We start from the raw sequence: 21,950 nt of genomic DNA on the forward strand, positions 1-21,950 counted from the left end.
TTGATATGTAATCTTATATTTAAATTTTACATTTTTGTTGAACTTAAGAGCTTTTATATATGTCTTAAGTTGTGAAACATTGAAAATGTTTTGATTATTGGAAGTATGTTTTGGAACTTGCCTCATATGGAAGTTGAATGTAACATTATATGTGTTAAGTATATTGTTGAAATTGGAAAGATAGTGCATAATGTTGATGCATGTTGAAAATACATATGTTGTTTACACATTGTGATATGTCTCTTGTTAAAGGGATAGGATGACCGGTAATGGGTCGAATTGTTGAATGTTCAAGTGTAACATTATCTAAATTAGAGAAAATCTTGTTTTTGAAAACTTGTGCTTAATTTCGGGGGCGAAATTCTTTAAGGGGGGGAGGTTATAGCGATCTCGGGTTTACCCTTGTTATACCGTGATCCGGACATGTGTCCGTGGATGTTGGTAGTTGTTTATTATTTTGTTTACATCCTTTACTTCGTATTTGAGTTATAGGATGTGTTGGGCGGATTTGTTTCAGGATGGTTGAGTTTAGAAACCAAAACTAGTTGCCCAGATTTTTGGCCTGTACGCTCGAGCGGAGGTGTTGGCGCTCGAGCGGAGATTACACCCATTCAGTATTTTCCTGTGCAGCGTTGTACGCTCGAGCGTAGGGTTGGGAGCTCGAGCGGAGGCCTGGTTCTGCAAAAGTGCTGGGCGAGTGCATTCTGCGCTCGAGCGGGAGGTTGGCCGCTCGAGCGGAAGTCTGTGAGTGGCCGCTCGAGCGGGGTGTTTTACGCTCGAGCGGAAGACTGGGTTTAAATCCCAAAATTGTGACTTTTCAAATCACTTTTTCACTTTCTCTTCTCTCTCTTACTTTTCCAAAATCACCATTGTTGAGCCTCTCACTCTAGACTCTACCTTCTCTCTAGGTTTTGATCTAGTAGGAGTGATTTACTCACCTTTGGCCTTTACAAAAAAGTTGTTGATCGTCGAGGGCTTCATTTTAATCTGAAAATCTCGGGTTTTGGGGCACGTTGGGTTTTGTCGTCTTCTCCTTTGGGACTCCGAATTTGAGGTAGGGATAACCTACTCCTCTCTATGGGTTTTGTCTTTAAATTTTGGTATTTTGAGATGTTGGGCTTGGTTTGATAATTTTGTGAAAGTTTGGGACTTTTGTGTAATTTTACAAAAGTTGGGGTTTTATTCATAATAAACCTAGATGCATGTTTGGCATAGAAAAATGGAATGATTGTTGAATCATTGATGAAAATGGGACCTAAGGGTTGAAATAGTAATTATGGAAAATGGTCTAATTACATTGTTTAATTAATTGGGATAATTAATTGGTGAGAAATGAGGAAATAAAATGTTGATTGAATATCCATTTGTGCATTTATTTTCTGTTTTAGAAATAACTGCTTTGGGCTATCGGTGGAGTATAGTCGAGATTGTTGTAGACAATGCATGATGATTAGGTAAACGGAAACTAATCAATGGAATGTGTCATGGAACTTGACGGTTGATAGAATACATTAATTGTGTGTATTGTGTGATTGTATATAGAACCAATGTGTTTATATACGTTATGTGTAGAGGAGGAGATAGGGGATGTACTCCGCGGTTTAGGGGAAGATAGGGGATGTACCTCTAAACCGGATAGGTATTGGGAGGAGATAGGGGATGAACTCCGTAGACAGAGCTCATATGCTTGTCTAGAGAAGTGAAGATAGAGCTCATATGCTTATCTTTGTGAAGTGTGGATACAGCTTGTATGCTTATCTGTGGATATTGTAACGCCCTCAAAATAATAACAATAAACCCATCAGATAAGACATGCATTTACATTTAAACTAACCGCATTCCTTTCATTCATTAGAATTCCATTACATAAGTATTACATGTTAACCTCATAACAAAATGCCCTACGGGCTTACAGCTTTCCAAGTTAACACTTGGTTACAACAAAGAGTTCTAACTCGTTTACACATTAAGCCCTTGGCTTGAAATTACATGTAATACATCAAAAGTAAAACGACAAAACTATGCCCGCCACTAGCCTCCCAGCTATGTCCTTGGAGGTGGCATGCTTCCTGTACCTGAAAATGATATTCCCATATAGGGTGAGCCACAGCCTAGTAGAAATACACTAAACCAACCATGGACAATGACTAAAACATTAGCAATTGATAGTTGGTCAACACTGATACAATCACATAAATTACATATTTATGTCAATGACTTACAAGTCCCAATTACTTTTCATTTTCCCTTTAACAACAGATAAGCATACTAGCTCTATCATCATTTCCACAGATATGTATAAAAACTATATCTCACATTCAGATAAGCATAAAAGCTATATCCACATTCTCAACAGATATGTATATCATCAATATCCACAGATAAGCATACAAGCTGTATCCACACTTCACAACAGATATGTATATCAACAATATCCACAGATAAGCATACAAGCTGTATCCACACTTCACTTCACAAAGATAAGCATATGAGCTCTATCTTCACTTCTCTAGACAAGCATATGAGCTCTGTCTACGGAGTACATCCCCTATCTCCTCCAAATACCTATCCGGTTTAGAGGTACATCCCCTATCTTCCCCTAAACCGCGGAGTACATCCCCTATCTCCTCCTCTACACATAACGTATATAAACACATTGGTTCTATATACAATCACACAATACACACAATTAATGTATTCTATCAACCGTCAAGTTCCATGACACATTCCATTGATTAGTTTCCGTTTACCTAATCATCATGCATTGTCTACAACAATCTCGACTATCCTCCACCGATAGCCCAAAACAGTTATTTCTAAAACAGAAAATAAATGCACAAATGGATATTCAATCAACATTTCATTTCCTCATTTCTCACCAATTAATTATCCCAATTAATTAAACAATGTAATTAGGCAATTTTCCATAATTACCATTTCAACCCTTAGGTCCCATTTTCATCAATGATTCAACAATCATTCTATTTTTCTATGCCAAACATGCATCTAGGTTTATTATGAATAAAACCCCAACTTTTGTAAAATTACACAAAAGCCCCAAACTTTCACAAAATTACCAAACCAAGCCCAACATCTCAAAATACCAAAATTTAAAGACAAAACCCACAGAGAGGAGTAGGATATCCCTACCTTGAAGTTTAAGCCAAAAAGGAGATGAAGACTCCAAGATCAACTTGCTCCAAATCCAAACTTTTTCAGATTAAATCGAAGCTCTCAACGCCCTCTATCTTTTTAACAAAGGCCCTAGGCTAGATTCACACCCTAGGGAGATCAAATCTTAGAGAGAGTGCAAGTTTAGAGAGAGAGAGTGCCGGATTAAGGGTTTGCTCAAAGAAAAGAAGTGAAAAAGTGATGTTTTAGACGCTGCTGTCCGCTGATATAAAACACTCTCGCTCGAGCGAAGGATTGGTCGCTCGAGCGACCAGACACAGAAAACTCTCGCTCGAGCCAAGAAGTTCTCGATCGAGCGAAGAAAAACCCAGACCGCTCGAGCCACGAAACTCTCGCTCGAGCCAGAAACTACAACTCTCAGGTCCAGAACCGGGGCAACACTACTCTTGCTCGAGCGACAAACTCCTCGCTCGAGCGAAGGACCAAAAATCTGGGCAGCAACACTAGGCTCCCAAGCACAACAAACCTGTAACAAACCTGCCCAACACATCCCATAACTCAAAATACAAAGTAAAGAGGATGCAAACTAGGAAATAAACAACTACCAACATCCACGGACACATGTCCGGATCACTGTACAACAAGGGTAAACCCGGGATCGCTATAACCTTGTTGATATACATATCTGTTGTAGAGTGTGGATACATCTTGTATGCTTATCTGTGGATATTGTTGATATACATATCTGTTGAGAATGTGGATATAGCTTTTATGCTTATCTAAATGTGAGATATAGTTTTTATACATATCTGTGGAAATGATGATAGAGCTAGCAGGCTTATCTGTTGAAAAAGGGAAAATGAAAAGTAATTGGGACTTGTAAGTCGTTGACATAAATATGTAATTTATGTGCTTGTATCAGTGTTGACCAACTATCAATTGCTAATGTTTTAGTCATTATCCATGGTTGGTTTAGTGTATTTCTACTGGGCTGTGGCTCACCCTATATGGGAATATCATTTTCAGGTGCAGGAAGCATGCCACCTCCAAGGACATAGCTTGGGAGGCTAGAGGCGGACATAGTGTAGTTGTTTTACTTTTGATGTATTACATGTAACTTCAAGCCAAGGGCTTAATGTGTAAACGAGTTAGAACTCTTTGTTGTAACCAAGTGTTAACTTGGAAAGCTGTAAGCCCGTAGGGCATTTTGTTATGAGGTTAACATGTAATACTTATGTAATGGAATTCTAATGAATGAAAGGGATGCGGTTAGTTTAAATGTAAATGCATGTCTTATCTGATGGGTTTATTGTTATTATTTTGAGGGCGTTACATTCCCCAATTTGGGTCTTCCTTCCGACTGTGGGAAAGAGCTGACTCAGAATTATAAGTAAGAATTATTTTGATTACCGTACAATGCTTAATTTAATTTGATTTTATCATTTAGAGCCCACTTGTTTTTGGAGCTAGATTAGGTGAGGTTATTAGTGTGGGAATAGTTAATAAATGGACTATTAGTGTGGGATTATTAGTGAAGGAACTAATAGTTGTTTGTGGTATATTTTAATATTAAAAAGTTACATTTTGACAGGGGTGGACCCATAAAGGCTGCAGCCCACCACTTAGAGCCCAATACATAATTCAATTAATGAAGCCCAACACTGCTGAAGCCCCGCATAGCAATAAGAACCAATGACATCAAGACACGTGGTAAGAGAAGGGCAAGCCACGTCAACAGACAAAGATCTGCAAAGTTATTGCTACGCCACATCGCCATTAATGATGCCCCTTACAACATTTATTGCGATAACCCCTCTCCGTCGGGACAGCACGCCCTCACCCTGAACAAGGTAAGTTACAACATAGACTTTGGGCCAAGGTGACAGGTCGGAAGGGACAACGAAATGATTACCAGAGGATATAAGCAGACGTTGAAGACAAGAAGGAGGTTAAGTTTTCTATCACTACTTCATCTCTATATTCCACTTCACACTCTAACTTGCTTGTCGGAGAGTTCGCTTGGGGACTCCCCGTTCCCCGTTGAACTCTTGTGTAGGATTTCTGGTTGGTTTGGTCATTCGGACATAGACTTGAGGAGCGTGGATCAGTCTGACTTGTTCTACCGTCACGAATTGGCACGTGAAATACTGATAGAAGTGGTGGCGGTGAACCGCTCAGAGGCTGACTTATCACCGCTGCCGCCGCCACCAACTTTAACTCCGGCAAAATCCCACCGTTGCTGCCACTTTCCGGCACTTCTAATGGTTGAAAACGGGCCCGACCCGTCAAAAACAGTAAAAAATGGGTCTTGCAATCCTGTTTTCGCTTGTTTGGGGCCAAAAATGGATCAAAGAAGTTTGTGAAACGATCGAGAAAATTTAAGGATTTTTCGGAGAGTTATTGTGGTGGTTGTTGCGGAGGCAAATGTCACGCCCTCAAATAATAACATTAAACCCAACATATAAGACATGCATTGATATGTAAAAGTTCCATATTCTTCCATTTATCAGAATTCCATTACATAAGTATTACATGTTAACAACAAAAGCAAATGCCCTAAGGGCTTACAGCTTTCCAAGTTAACACTTGGTTACAACAAAAGAGTACTAACTCATACACATTAAGCCCTTGGCTTGAATTTACATGTAATACATCAAAAAGTAAAACAACAAAAGTATGTCCGCCTCTAGCCTCCCAAGCTATGTCCTTGGAGGTGGCATGCTACCTGTACCTGAAAATGATATTCCCATATAGGGTGAGCCACAGCCCAGTAGAAATATACTAAACCAATCATGAACAATGACTAAAAGATTAGCAATTGATAGATGGCCAACACTGATACATTCACATAAATCACATATTTATGTCATACGACTTATGAGTCCAAGTTACCTTTCATTTTCCCTTTTTCAACGGATAGGCATATAAGCACTACCCACATTCTCAACAGATATGTATAACAACAATATCCACAGATAAGCATATAAGCTATATCCACATTCTACAACAGATATGTATAACAACAATATCCACACTTCACAAAGATAAGCATATTAGCTCTATCTTCACTTCTCTAGACAAGCATATGAGCTGTATCTACGGAGTTCATCCCCTATCTTCTCCCAACACTATCCGGTTTAGAGGTACATCCCCCATCTTCCCCTAAACTGCGGAGTACATCCCCCATCTCCTCCTCTACACATAACGTATACAAACACATTGGTTCTATATACAATCAGTCAATACATACAGTTAATGTATTCTATCAACCGTCACGTTCCATGACACATTTCATTGATTAGTTTCCGTTTGCCTAATCATCATGCATTGTCTACAACAATCACGACTATCCTCCACCGATAGCCCAAAGCAGTTATTTCTAAACAGAAAATAAATGCACAATGGATATTCAATCAACATTTCATTTCCTCATTTCTCACAATTAATTATCCCAATTAATCAAACAAAGTAATTAGGTCGTTATCCATAATTACCATTTCAACCCTTAGGTCCCATTTTCATCAATGATTCAACATTTATTCCATTTCTCTATGCCAGACATGCATCTAGGTTTATTACGAATAAAACCCCAACTTTTGTAAAATTGCACAAAAGCCCCAAACTTTTACCAAATTACCAAACCAACCCCAACATCTCAAAATACTAAAATTTAAAGACAAAATTCATAGAGAGGAGTAGGATATCCCTACCTCGAAGTTTGAGCCAAAAAGGAGATGAAGACTCGAAGATCAACGTGCTCCAAATCCAAACTTTTTCAGATTAAAACGAAGCTCTCAACGCCCTCTATCTTTTTAACAAAGGCCCTAGGCTAGATTCACACTCTAGGGAGATCAATTCTTAGAGAGAATGTAAGTTTAGAGAGAGAGAGTCTCGGATCTAGGGTTTAAAAGAAAAAGAAAGTGAAAAAGTGATGTTCAAAAACGCTACTGCCCGCTGATATAAAACACGCTCGCTCGAGCGAAGCCTTTGTCGCTCGAGCGACCAGACACAGAAAACTCTCGCTCGATCCAAAAACTCAAAAGTGCGCTCGAGCGAAAGAATGCTCGCTCGAGCCAACAACTCAAACCCTCAGGTCTGCAACCAGGAGCATGCTCGAGCGACAGACCTCTCGCTCGAGCGAAGAACAAACCAAACCGCTCGAGCCAAGAAATACAACTCTCAGGTCCAGAACCAGACGCCATCACTCGCTCGAGCGAAGCCACTCTGGCTCGACCCACCAGACACGAACTTAACTCTCGCTCGAGCGACCAACTCCTTGCTCGAGCGAAGGTCCGAAAATCTGGGCAGCAACACTAGGCTCCCAAACACAACCAACCTGTAACAAACCTGCCCAACACATCCTACAACTCAATATACAAAGTAAAGAGGATGCAAACTAGAGAATAAACAACTACCAACATCCACGGACACATGTCCGGATCACTGTACAACAAGGGTAAACCCGAGATCGCTATAACCTCCCCCCCTTAAAGAATTTCGTCCCCGAAATTAAGCACAAGTTTTCAAAAACAAGTTTTTCCTCCATTTAAAACAATGTTACATTTTAACATTCAACAATTCGACCCATTACCGGTCATCTCATCCCTTTAAGAAGAGGTATTTCACAATATGTAAGCAACATATTTACTTTCAACATGCATCAACATTATGCATTATCTTTCCAATCTCAACAAAATATTCAACATATATAATGTTACATTCAACTTCCATATGAGGCAAGTTCCAAAACATACTTCCAATAAACCAAAACATTTTCAATGTTTCACAACTTAAGACATATATAAAAGCTCTTAAGTTCAACAATAGTTCAAAATGTAAATACAAGATTACATATCAACAAACAAGTCCAGATATTTCTCACGGACTTCCAACTCACGTTCCCAAGTGGCTTCTTCCACTCCGTGATGTTTCCACAAGACTTTCACCGAAGGAATGGTCTTGCCACGCAGGACCTGATCCCGCCTATCCAAGACCCGAACCGGTCTCTCCTCATACGAGGCATCCTCATCTACCTCTAAATCGGTCCAATCCAACACATGTGATGGATCTGGCTCATACTTCCGAAGCATACTCACATGAAACACGTCATGCACTCCGGACAACTGCGGCGGTAAGGCTAACCGATAAGCAACCTCGCCAATCCTCTCGAGGATTTCAAAAGGACCAATAAACCGAGGGGATAATTTCCCACTCTTCCCAAACCTCATCAAGCCTCGCCTAGGTGATATCTTCAGAAAGACATGATCACCTACCTCAAACGCCAAAGGTCTCCTCCTACGGTCGGCATAACTCTTTTGTCGACTCTGGGCTGTAACAAGCCTCCTACGGATAAGCTCAACTTTCTCCGTCGTCTCCCTAACCAACTCCGGACCCAACAAAGGTGTATCACCCACCTCGGCCCAACAAACTGGAGACCTACACGGTCGGCCGTACAAGGCCTCAAACGGTGCCATACCGATGCTAGACTGAAAACTGTTGTTAAAGGCAAACTCTACCAATGGCAAGTGCCTCTCCTACGTCCCACTGAAGTCCAGGACACAACCCCGAAGCATATCCTCGAGGATCTGAATAGTACGCTCGGACTGCCCGTCAGTCTGAGGATGATAGGCTGTACTAAAGGTCAACTTAGTGCCCAAGGCACTCTGCAAACTCTGCCACAACCTAGCAGTAAAACGAGGATCTCTATCTGAGACGATTGTCACTGGGACCCCATGCAATCTCACTACGTCCCGAATATACAAGTCGGCTAGATGATCCACCGAATCTCTCACGCGCATAGGAATAAAGTGCGCCGACTTAGTCAACCAGTCTACAACCACCCAAATAGCATCACTACCCCGCTGAGTCCTCGGAAGACCTACAACGAAGTCCATAGTGACATGCTCCCACTTCCACTCGGCAATAGGCAAGGGTTGCAACAAACCCGCTGGCCTCTGATGCTCGGCCTTCACTTGCTGGCAAGTAAGGCACTTCGATACGAAAACCGCCACATCTCTCTTCATACCCCGCCACCAAAACTGGCGACCTAAATCCTGATACATCTTAGTACCTCCCGGATGCACCGCAAGGCGCGAATGATGAAACTCTCGGAGTACTTCCTCATGGAAAGACTCCGGTACAAGCAAACGGTCTCGGTATCTCACACTCAGGTCGGGATACACCGTCAAATCCTTCTCAACTGTCCCACTGGAGATCTTCTCTCGGAGGGATTCTACCTCAAGGTCACCTCTCTGTGCCTCTAACACTCTAGTCACAAGTGTAGGCTGCGCAACAACAGAAAACAAGGCCGCAACCTCAATAGATTCGCCCAGTAGCAAATCAAACTCGCCAAGTGCTTCCAACATCTCCCATTCTCGGATGGCTATACTAGCTACATCACTAATGGTCTTCCTACTAAGGGCATCGGCCACAACATTGGCCTTTCCCGGATGATAATACAACTCAAAATCATAATCCTCGATGAACTCCATCCACCTCCTCTGCCTCAAATTCAAGTCTCTCTGTGTAAACAGATACTTCAAACTCTTGTGATCCGAGAATACCTCGAACCTCTCACCATAAAGGTAGTGCCTCCAAATTTTCAAGGCAAAGATCACAGCCGCTAACTCTAGGTCGTGCGTGGGGTAATTCTTCTCGTGTATTTTCAACTGACGTGAGCCATAAGCTACCACTTTCCCCTCTTGCATCAACACACAACCCAAACCCTCTCGTGAGGCATCACAATAAACCGCATAACCTAACCCTCTCTCCGGAATAATCAACACCGGAGCGGTGGTCAATCTAACTTTCAGCTCTTGGAACGACTTTTCACAAGTCTCACTCCACACAAACTTGACTCCCTTCCGAGTCAGTCTAGTCAACGGTGACGCTAACCTGGAGAAATCTTTCACAAACCGACGGTAATACCCAGCTAATCCCAGAAAACTACGGATCTCAAACACACTCTTAGGCTATGCCCAATCTTGCACTGCCTCAACCTTGGATGTATCAACTGACACCCCTTCCCCGGATACCACGTGGCCTAAGAATTTGACTTCCCTCAGCCAGAACTCACACTTTCCAAACTTGGCATACAGCCTATGGGCCCTAAGCAACTCAAGCACCACTCTCAAGTGTTCCTTGTGCTCCTCCTCAGTAGGCGAATAAATAAGAATGTCGTCCACAAAAACGACTACAAACCGATCCAAGAATTCCCAGAAGATCCGGTTCATCAAGTCCATAAAGACTGCCGGTGCATTGGTAAGCCCGAATGGCAGCACCAGAAACTCGTAATGGCCATACCGCGTACGGAATGCCGTTTTCAGAATATCCTCTTCCCTGACCCTCAACTGGTGGTAACCCGATCTCAAGTCTATCTTAGAGAAACAACGGGAACCCTTCAACTGGTCAAACAAATCATCTATACGGGGCATAGGATACTTATTCTTAACCGTAGCCCGATTCAACTTCCGGTAGTCAATACACAATCTCAAGGCACCATCTTTCTTTTTAACAAAGAGGGCCGGTGCTCCCCACGGCGAAACACTAGGGCGAACAAAGCCCTTATCTAGCAATTCCTGGAGCTGAACTTTCAACTCAACCAACTCTGCTGGAGCAAAACGGTAAGGTGCCATAGAAATCGGCGCCGTGCCGGGCACTTCAATCAATAGAGAACTCTATCTCTCGGTGAGGTGGCAAACTAACAAGATCTTCGGGAAAGACATCCGAATACTCACAAACCACCCTCGGGAATACAAGCTGGGTCTCACCACTCTCACCACTCTCAAAGCTGGCAAGTAGACTACTAAGCTCACTTCGCCCTCGCGAATCATACCCCGGTGGCAACACACAACCAACCCGGTCTCCCAAGAAATGGAACCACTCCCCGCTCAAGGTAGATAGTGTGACCCTCTGGCGGTAGCAATCAATAACAGCCCGGTATGACGATAGCCAGTCCATACCCAAAATAACATCAAAACCCTTCATAGGCATGACAACAAACGGAAAAGGAAGCCTATAGTCGGCGACCTCTGTATCACATCCTCTAACACCCTGTTTCAGGATCAACTCACCACCCAAAGGCGATACCACACAAATAGGAGATGCTAACTGTGCTAACTCCAATTCCAAAACAGATGCAAATGCAGCAGATACAAAAGAATGAGATGCACCCGTGTCTATCAACACATTAGCAACCGAGTTGCAAAACAGAAAAGTACCTCTCACTACTGATGGAGCCGGTACTAAATCCTGCGCGGTAACAGCATACACGTGCCCCGTAGGCCCCTGGTCTACCTGCTCACCTCTCGGAGCAAAAGACTGCTGCACAGACTGGGATGACGAAGCTCCCGGATTGGCCCTCGAGGCCTGCACAGACTGAGCTGGCTGAAAACCCTGCGTCTACCTGGAACCAGACGCTCCCGAAGTGGCACTCAACTGCGGGCAAAACCTCTTCAGGTGCCCAGGCTGTCCACACTGATAACAAGACAAGGGCTGCTCCCTGCCCAAACTCTAACTCTGCGGTCTAGCTGAAGAAGAAGCACCTCTCTGGCCCCCACCCCTCTGCGGGCAAACAGAAACCTTGTGACCCAACTGGCCACACTTGTAACAGGTGAAATCCCCCTAACCACCTCTCCCGGTGCCTGCACTCGGCACTGGGAAGCTCGATCTAGCAACACCACCCTGCGACTACTGAGGGTTAGAACCCCTCTGCCTCCTGCCATCGCCCTGACCATCCTGGCTCCTCTTGGAGCCTCTCTGCCCCTCATCCTCCTCCTGCATCATGAGCTCCATATGAGCTGCAGCGTCCACTAGGTGTCTGTACTCCCGGATGTAAGACCCACCAACCCTCAACTTGAGGCCCCACCTCAACTTCCGCTCAAACTCATAGCAACGGCGTTCCTCAGACGCCACCAGTTCAGGTGCGAACCTGGATAGACTAGTAAAGGTAGCCTCAAACTCGGCCACTGACAAGCCCTGCTGATTAAGCCGGCTAAACTGATCCCTCAGCTTCTCCCTAGCTACTGCAGACAAAAACCTCTCCTGAAAAGCATTTATAAACGCCTCCCAAGTACCACCAACACGAGCCTTCTCGTACTTCCACCATTGACCCGCATCTCCCTTCAGTTGGAAGGATGCCAAGGTCACTTTCAGTGCTCCGTCCTCGATGCCAAGCATCTCGAACGTCTTACTCATTTGCTCTAGCCACTCATCAGCCTTCAGTGGCTCCTTCGGATCCCCAATAAACTCATCCGGATTAGACCGGAAAAACTCCCTCTTCAAGAAGGAAGGCCCTGCCTCAGCTACCTGATTCCCAGCTCTAAGAATACCCAAAGCTCCTGCTATCTCTCTGGCCAAGGCACCCATGGCCTGCTGACCCACTGGCTCGGCCACATTGGCCTGACCAACTCCCTCCTGCACTGCCGGAACCTCACCCGGTAACGGTACTTCCTGCCTCGCAGGTCTACCACGCCTAGCACCTCTTCCTCGTCCTGACATCCTAATAAAGGTAACACAGAACATTAGCACATTCACAAATGTGCCGAAACTAAACACCCACGTCCTAATGCATGGACAACTGTAATTCACTCCACGTAAGCACATAAACACATAAGCACTTATGAATTTCATTTCCGGATAATGATAGTCCCGAGGCATTACTAGAGTTCCGGTTAGAAAAAACATTGATCAAGTGCTTTTCCAACAAGACTCCCAGAAACCCAAGGATCCAATCAACATCCTAGAAATGAAATCCCATACCCACATAGTCACATAAGCATGTTATCAATTAAGCACGTAGCATATGATACTACATCTAAGTCTCTATCAAGCGAGACAAACCCATTGTGATCCTAATCACTTCCCACGTACCCAAAGTATTCGAACCCGGTACGCTCTGATACCAAGTTGTCACGCCCTCAAATAATAACATTAAACCCAACATATAAGACATGCATTGATATGTAAAAGTTCCATATTCTTCCATTTATCAAAATTCCATTACATAAGTATTACATGTTAACAACAAAAACAAATGCCCTAAGGGCTTACAGCTTTCCAAGTTAACACTTGGTTACAACAAAAGAGTACTAACTCATACACATTAAGCCCTTGGCTTGAATTTACATGTAATACATCAAAAAGTAAAACAACAAAAGTATGTCCGCCTCTAGCCTCCCAAGCTATGTCCTTGGAGGTGGCATGCTACCTGTACCTGAAAATGATATTCCCATATAGGGTGAGCCACAGCCCAGTAGAAATATACTAAACCAATCATGAACAATGACTAAAAGATTAGCAATTGATAGATGGCCAACACTGATACATTCACATAAATCACATATTTATGTCATACGACTTATGAGTCCAAGTTACCTTTCATTTTCCCTTTTTCAACGGATAGGCATATAAGCACTACCCACATTCTCAACAGATATGTATAACAACAATATCCACAGATAAGCATATAAGCTATATCCACATTCTACAACAGATATGTATAACAACAATATCCACACTTCACAAAGATAAGCATATTAGCTTTATCTTCACTTCTCTAGACAAGCATATGAGCTGTATCTACGGAGTTCATCCCCTATCTTCTCCCAACACTATCCGATTTAGAGGTACATCCCCCATCTTCCCCTAAACTGCGGAGTACATCCCCCATCTCCTCCTCTACACATAACGTATACAAACACATTGGTTCTATATACAATCAGTCAATACATACAGTTAATGTATTCTATCAACCGTCACGTTCCATGACACATTTCATTGATTAGTTTCCGTTTGCCTAATCATCATGCATTGTCTACAACAATCACGACTATCCTCCACCGATAGCCCAAAGCAGTTATTTCTAAACAGAAAATAAATGCACAATGGATATTCAATCAACATTTCATTTCCTCATTTCTCACAATTAATTATCCCAATTAATCAAACAAAGTAATTAGGTCGTTATCCATAATTACCATTTCAACCCTTAGGTCCCATTTTCATCAATGATTCAACATTTATTCCATTTCTCTATGCCAGACATGCATCTAGGTTTATTACGAATAAAACCCCAACTTTTGTAAAATTGCACAAAAGCCCCAAACTTTTACCAAATTACCAAACCAACCCCAACATCTCAAAATACTAAAATTTAAAGACAAAATTCATAGAGAGGAGTAGGATATCCCTACCTCGAAGTTTGAGCCAAAAAGGAGATGAAGACTCGAAGATCAACGTGCTCCAAATCCAAACTTTTTCAGATTAAAACGAAGCTCTCAACGCCCTCTATCTTTTTAACAAAGGCCCTAGGCTAGATTCACACTCTAGGGAGATCAATTCTTAGAGAGAATGTAAGTTTAGAGAGAGAGAGTCTCGGATCTAGGGTTTAAAAGAAAAAGAAAGTGAAAAAGTGATGTTCAAAAACGCTACTGCCCGCTGATATAAAACACGCTTGCTCGAGCGAAGCCTTTGTCGCTCGAGCGACCAGACACAGAAAACTCTCGCTCGATCCAAAAACTCAAAAGTGCGCTCGAGCGAAAGAATGCTCGCTCGAGCCAACAACTCAAACCCTCAGGTCTGCAACCAGGAGCACGCTCGAGCGACAGACCTCTCGCTCGAGCGAAGAACAAACCAGACCGCTCGAGCCAAGAAAATCTCGCTCGAGCCAAGAAATACAACTCTCAGGTCCAGAACCAGACGCCATCACTCGCTCGAGCAAAGCCACTCTGGCTCGACCCACCAGACACGAACTCAACTCTCGCTCGAGCGACCAACTCCTCGCTCGAGCGACCAACTCCTCGCTCGAGCGAAGGTCTGAAAATCTGGGCAGCAACACTAGGCTCCCAAACACAACCAACCTGTAACAAACCTGCCCAACACATCCTACAACTCAATATACAAAGTAAAGAGGATGCAAACTAGAGAATAAACAACTACCAACATCCACGGACACATGTCCGGATCACTGTACAACAAGGGTAAACCCGGGATCGCTATAGCAAAAGTGGTGGTGGGTGGTGGTGATCGGATAAGCGATGCATGGAGAGAGTTCTAAAGGAAATGGTGGAGTGAAGTTGGCATTCAAAGGATTTCAGGTCGAAAGAGTCGTAGAGTGAGCTTCCACAATCCCATACGAGAGAGTTGTTGGGTTTGTGATTGTTTTGGGTTTCTGATTGAAGAACTCTCTGATCCATTGTTTGTTTGTTTCTTGGGAAAAAGACAGAGATGTAGAGATGGTTACATAACTTTAGAGAGGGAGAGACAAAAAGTTTCTTGGCTTCTATCCTAAAAAAAAATTATTTTTTTCATATAAAGTTGGGGAATCAATGTGGTAAGTTTTTACATTTCCATTTCAACTTCATTTCCTTCACTAGTTACTCTCTCTCTCTCTCTCTATATATATATATATATACACATATATATGAGAGTGTGTGTGTGTGTTTGTCTTCAACACTTCTTAAACTACAAGTTCTCCATTGCAGACTTTTGAGTGGTTTTTAATTGAGTTAATATTACACTCTGGCCCCTTGCATTTTTTATAATTTCATTATAGTCCTTTCACTATCAATTGTGACAATTAATTTGTTTACATTTTAAGTGAAGTTACAATGGTTTGGAATGTTGGTTTTTTATTTTTTGTTGGAAATGGTAGAAAAATTCTGGGTAAAACCAGAATTTTTTCTCAAGTTTGGTCTATTTTTTAGGTGGGCCCCAAGTGTCGATTTACTCGGGTCAAAGTGGTAACGCGTTCTATGCCGCGTTGTGATTCACGTGGTATATTTGGTTTCTCAAAACCATTACCGAGTGAATGGGAAATTGAAGCCAAAGTGTGCTCCATGGAAATGGAGTTTTGGTGGAAATTCCTTAAGGTTGTAAAATGGCTTGTCCCACATTGATTTGGTGGGAAGTTTTGAAAGGGTTTATAAGGCTTGGGTGAGATACTTGGGGTGTGCCCCAAGGGGTACCCAAGTGTTTTAGAGGGAGAGGTTATAGGCAAAATGGGCTAGACCCATTGGACCCAAAAATCACCACACGCGCGCGCGCCGCCGTCGTCCGTCCGGGCTGGGCCTGGGCTTGGGCACGGGTGCGTGATGTGTGGTTGGGTTGGGCTTCTAATCTTTTTGGGCCAAAAACATTTGAATTTAATTTTATTTTTTGGTAAAATAAAATCCAGAATTCAAATTAAACTGATTTGGATTTTCTGTACATCCAAACAAGGCCCTTCCCGTTTTCAAACAGAAATAAACTAGTTTGGAATTAGTGCACACCCAAACAGGGCCCTTTCCGTTTTTGCTATCTGTTTGAATTGTTAACAGATTCAAATCTGTTTGAATTCAAAACCAATAGGTATCATACCTGTTCAATTTAAAACCAAGAGCCACCTTTACATCTATAAATAGGACCACCCTCATTTGATGTTATTAATTCAGAAATCTCGTATTTCACCTCTGCTAATTATATTCTTCATCTTGCTGCATTTTATTTCTGAAAGAAAGAGTGTAAACACTTAGTGTGTTCGTAAGGCAAACAATTTGTAGTGCTGCTATTGTTTGTGGTAAGATCATTTCATCCTGGGAGATAGACGTCCAAATTCTGAAAGCACCGTGGAGAGGACGAATCTGTCTTAAGGACACAGTGTCAAACACTGGACTTGATCAGAAAATAATTCGAACAAATTAAATCAAGTAAGTTATTTAATTTATTTTCAGTGTTGTTTTTATTTATTAAAATCAGATTTAAATTTTGTTTTTGTAACAAAATAAAATCTGTTTTTATTTATTTATTTTTATTTCGAGTTTGATTTTTGTAATCAAACAAATTATCTCCTTTTCTTTATTTCTTTAAATTCTAATTGTTGTTGTGTACACAATAGAATTAAATCTTTTAAATACAGTGAAGATTGTCCAACATTTTTTTATGAAAAGATGTGTAAAAAAATAAAGAGAGTAATGTGACAACTTATAATAACACTAGTGTATGCCCGTGCCTAAAGGCACGGTACAAATAATGATGAAATCAAAATGTAATCGAATATAAAATTGCTGGGTTAAAATATAATTTATCCCATTTGTTGCTAAAAATTTGCAGTCAATATGAATCAAGGTCAAGTTAATTTTGAAAAGAATTTTTTTTTGTTAAAACGTGAAAATATGTTTAGCTGTATATTTTGAAAATAAACATTTCCTAATCAACTAGTTAAAGTACGGTGACCGACGACCACCATTGATTGGGATTCACCAGCAACCACCAACCATCGACATCAACTCATGACTTCATCCTTACCAACAGCGAAGAAGATGAGTAGATCTACTCAAATCTGATGAGTAGATCTACATGAGATCCAATTAGATCTAAACCAAAAATAGTTGCTGGAGTACAATATTCTTTCTATATCTATTATTTGCTTCGATTTCTCAATTTTTCTACTTTTTCTCTATTATACAAGCCTATTTTTCTGTTTTAATGGAGGAAATTTTCAAATTCCGAATAAGTTGTTTTCGAGTATTAGTTATATGCAGTGAAAATTGTAAAATTTTGCAGTTTCAATTTTTTTGGTGCTGAAATGAATTATGGTTTAAAACTGTAAAATTTTATAGTTTCATAACATTCTTTAGAACTGTAAAATTTTCCAGTTTCATAATATGTTTTTCAGTTTGATTAATAAGGATAAATACTAAATAGATTTTTGCTCTGAAACTGTAACATTTTACAGTTTCAAAACTCACTTTGTAGTTCGATCAATATTAGAGATTGTTTGCTTAAACCCTACAAAAATTAAAAAATAACATATATTTTTTCCATTATTGCTGTTTTTTGTCATTACATTTTTTTTTCTTTTAGTTTATCAATATTTAGCACATTTTACTATGTTTTTTCGCTCTAATTTCTTCATTTATTCTTTTTTTTTTCGAGCAATATTCTCGACATTCCGGTGACTTCCATTGGTGTTCATAACAGTCCGGTGAACTTCCGGCGACTTTCCGGTGATACTTCGGCGACTTTCCAGCAATACTCCGGCGAGCTTTTGGTGACCATTTGACGGAAGTCCGACGTTAGTACTCTTTTGTTGGGTAAATTACTACATACAATAAATAAATAAAAATATTTGGGTAAATTATAAATGCATTTCTAAGGTTTGTTTAAAATACAAATTGTCTCTCTTAGTTTGAAAAATTATAAATATCTGCTCGTTAGGATATTTAATTTAATAGAATTAACTGAAAAAATAAAATTTTTAGCTGCTCTATTATACAATAATAAAATTATATAAATTATTAATTGAAATAAATTTTTAACATTATGAAAAATTATTAATTAACCTAATAATTTATTAATAAAATATGTCATTTATTATGAAACTAGAAATTTCAAGGGATGAATTTTTAAAACTACATAAGACAATTTGTATTTTAAATAAATTTTAAGAGAGGTATAGAAATTGAATCAATTCATATATGGTTTCCGAATTTGAACACCATAGTATTTGCCAATCAACTTATTAAAGTGATAGGCAAACTAGTATAAAATGTAACTTTTGTGTGATTTTGTAAAGTGACAGGCAAACTTGTATTTTCACATTTAATCCCATGAAATTTGATTAACAATCACAGTCCTCTCACTTGAATGCTAATCCTCTAGTATTTTTGCTGATTGAACTTGATTTACGTAAGACCTACATAACAAGATAAATAGTAGATTAGTGGAATTGGTTACTATTCGAACGTTTGAAAAAAAAAAAAAAAAACACGTCTCGCAGATAAATCATGTGATTTTAGGCCAGTTCCGGCGTTTTCAGGTTGTTTTATTCCTTTCAAATAATAGACTTTTCAACAAGCACCGTCTTGTCAAGACTGAGGTAATGGGCCTCGTTTGGTAAAGCTGTGAGAAAGTGATTATAACTTATATCTTAACAGCTTATAACTTATAATTGTGAACATAAACTGACTTTTTACTTATAAATTAAGCTTCTCCTCCTCTATTCAAAGAATAAGTTGATTTTTGATTTACAAAAAGTTATAAACTGTATTGTTAAACTGAACCAAACACATCAAAATAACTTAAATTAAGCTAAAAGTTAAAATAAACTGTAAATAAGCCCAACCAAACAAGACCAATGTAATTTTGGATTAGTTCCTCATATTTTGAGTATTTTACTCTTTCAACAATGGAATTTTCAACCAACAATGGACTTTTCAACCAGCAGCGCCTTTCCAAGACCGAAGCTATAAATTCAAGTCTCATAAGTCCTAACGAAATTTTTTAATAACAATAATACAGGAATCTACCATTCTCAACTCAAAAATTATTCAAAACTTTTATTTTGTAATTCAAATTTTTTCTATATATAAATTCTATATAAATCTTATACTATATAAATTAATTTTTATCACCCAATCATACACTTAAAATTTGCTCAATAGATAAGGATGAGTCTCTACACATTTTCATTTGAAAAATACTATAGGTTCTAAATTTTTTACCAAATAAATTATTAAATATTGTTGGAAAAAATGGTTTTTTGGTGACTTTAATTAAATATTAAAGTGGATCCCAACCATCTATTATGTTGGGTCCAAGTGGGTCTAGATATTTTGCATTGAGATCTTTACACCACAGATAGAATGGCCAAAAACCATTGAGATTTGAATGAGAAATTGCCTCATGAAGTTAGCTTCATGGAAAAAAAGTAATGAAGTTTGTAACTCCTACCTTTATTACAAAGTTTAATAGAGCATTAATGGGGTTTGTAACTCCTGCATTAATGGGGCTTGTAACTCCTGCATTAATGGGGCTTGTAACTCCTGCCTTTATTGCAGAGGTTAAAGGCTGGAGACTCTTCCTCTCTCCCCTATACATGTATAAATTGAGACCCTCCTATCAAGTCTGAAACATAGAAATTTTTACTTCCATTTCACAAGTCAATTTGCCTGAAAGTTCCTACAGTGAGAGAGTGCTGCCACTATTTTGTTCGCTAAGCTAGACAGAGAGTGCTTCTGCCGTAACTGGTTTTGACCGTCGTATCCTGGGAGACAGACGCCGGGATTCCTCAAGCACTCGACCAGTGAGGCGGCGAAATCTGTTTTAAGGAAACTGCTTCCGTGCAGGCTTCGGTTTCGTCTCTTTACCCTTTTATTGTTTTGTGTATTTCTGTTGAAATTTAGTTGTAATTATCAGCATGTGTTCTTAGTATATATATAATTTAATTTCTTCATAAATCTATTTATTTAATTTCAAAATTTGAACAACAAATATCTCACAAAATGTGAACCTCACACTCATATGAGACATTTAGTCATTTGTTTGATAGAAAATTTAATATCCCTAACATTATCCTTTCCATTTAACAAACATATCAATTCATCTCTCCATTTTCAAGGTTGTTAATCCAATCTACTAAATATGAGGCAAACAAACATTTATGAGCTAATTTGAGAAGATGGTTAAAAGTCTTGACTTTTAATCTATTTTTGGTCATATTATCTCTCTATATTTTTATTTATTTTTTCAAAAAAAATCAAAAAATTAACTTTTAACTAACTTCTCAAAATAATATCTTATTAAAACTCCACTAGATTGTGAACGTCAATATCAATAATAATAGGGAAGGGTAGTTGGATAATTAAATTTAAAATGAAATTAAATAAAAAAATTTGATGAATAATTAGAAATGGTCTTATAAACGAGTACTTTGATTCATAAGGTTAGGTAAAATTAAGATTTGAGTGTCTTTTTGAAAAATTGTAATTTAATGTATAACAACATTACAAACTCAAACTTATGAACCTAAAAATTACTTATAAATAGAATTCAATGGTTCAAATTTATTTTACTCATTGATCCCACATTTTATCAATTTAATTTTTACCACATGAACACATTCGAAGTAAATTATAAATTAATAAGGGTGAGTTCATAACATTTTTGTTTAATGTAATAGATTAATAATTACACAAACATAGAGGGGATAAACTCCCTTTCATACCTCTCCGTACTTTTCTCATAGGTTTCAATCCAGACCCACTCTATTCCCACAATAAACGTCATCCATTAAAAAAATTAAATTCATCAGATAATTATAAATACAAGAATAAATTACATTTTGTTAATAAAATGAACGATAGATATAATTAAACTTAAACCATCCATTTTATAAAATAAAATGCAATTTGTTACCATGTTTATAGTTGTCCGATCAAATTAATTTTTTACATAAATGACTTTTATTGCAGGACTTATGAGATAGACTGTCCGTATTATCAATGCGAGTTCAAATTAAAACCCATAAAAAAATAAAATAAATAAATAAAATAAAAGTAAAGAGAGAGAGGTATGAAGATATGAAATATGGAGAAGAGTTTATCCCAATATAGAGAATTCAATTTTTCTTATGAAAAGAAAAAAAAGAAAAGAAGAAGAAGAAGTTGTATTTGAAGCAAATCTCTTGGTGTATTGGTAATTTTTTTTGTTATGTATGGTATCTTGAACCAGCTTACACGCACCAAATTAAGTCTCTACAGCCCGAACAAGCCTTTCAAAACAGAGTTTACGCCTTGCAATTTGTGGCTCCAAGGTATGCATTTGCTAGTTACGGGATTCGAACCTGACACCTAAGAGGGAGCAAATCTCTAGACTCTAATCGTCACCAATTAGGCAAACCACCCTATGAAAACTAAAATGTTCTCCAGAAAAAATGAACCAACGAATGACAAGTGCTGAAACAAAGAGAGGGAAGAACGCTGGAGTGATAGAAGACCACCGGAGAGAACGCCGGCAGATGCAGAAGCTAAGGAAGATCAAAAAAAAAAAAAGGGTCAAAG

This window comes from Camellia sinensis, chromosome 12, assembly GCF_055761805.1.
Source record: "Camellia sinensis isolate YWXY chromosome 12, ASM5576180v1, whole genome shotgun sequence".
In the NCBI taxonomy this organism is placed as follows: domain Eukaryota; kingdom Viridiplantae; phylum Streptophyta; class Magnoliopsida; order Ericales; family Theaceae; genus Camellia; species Camellia sinensis.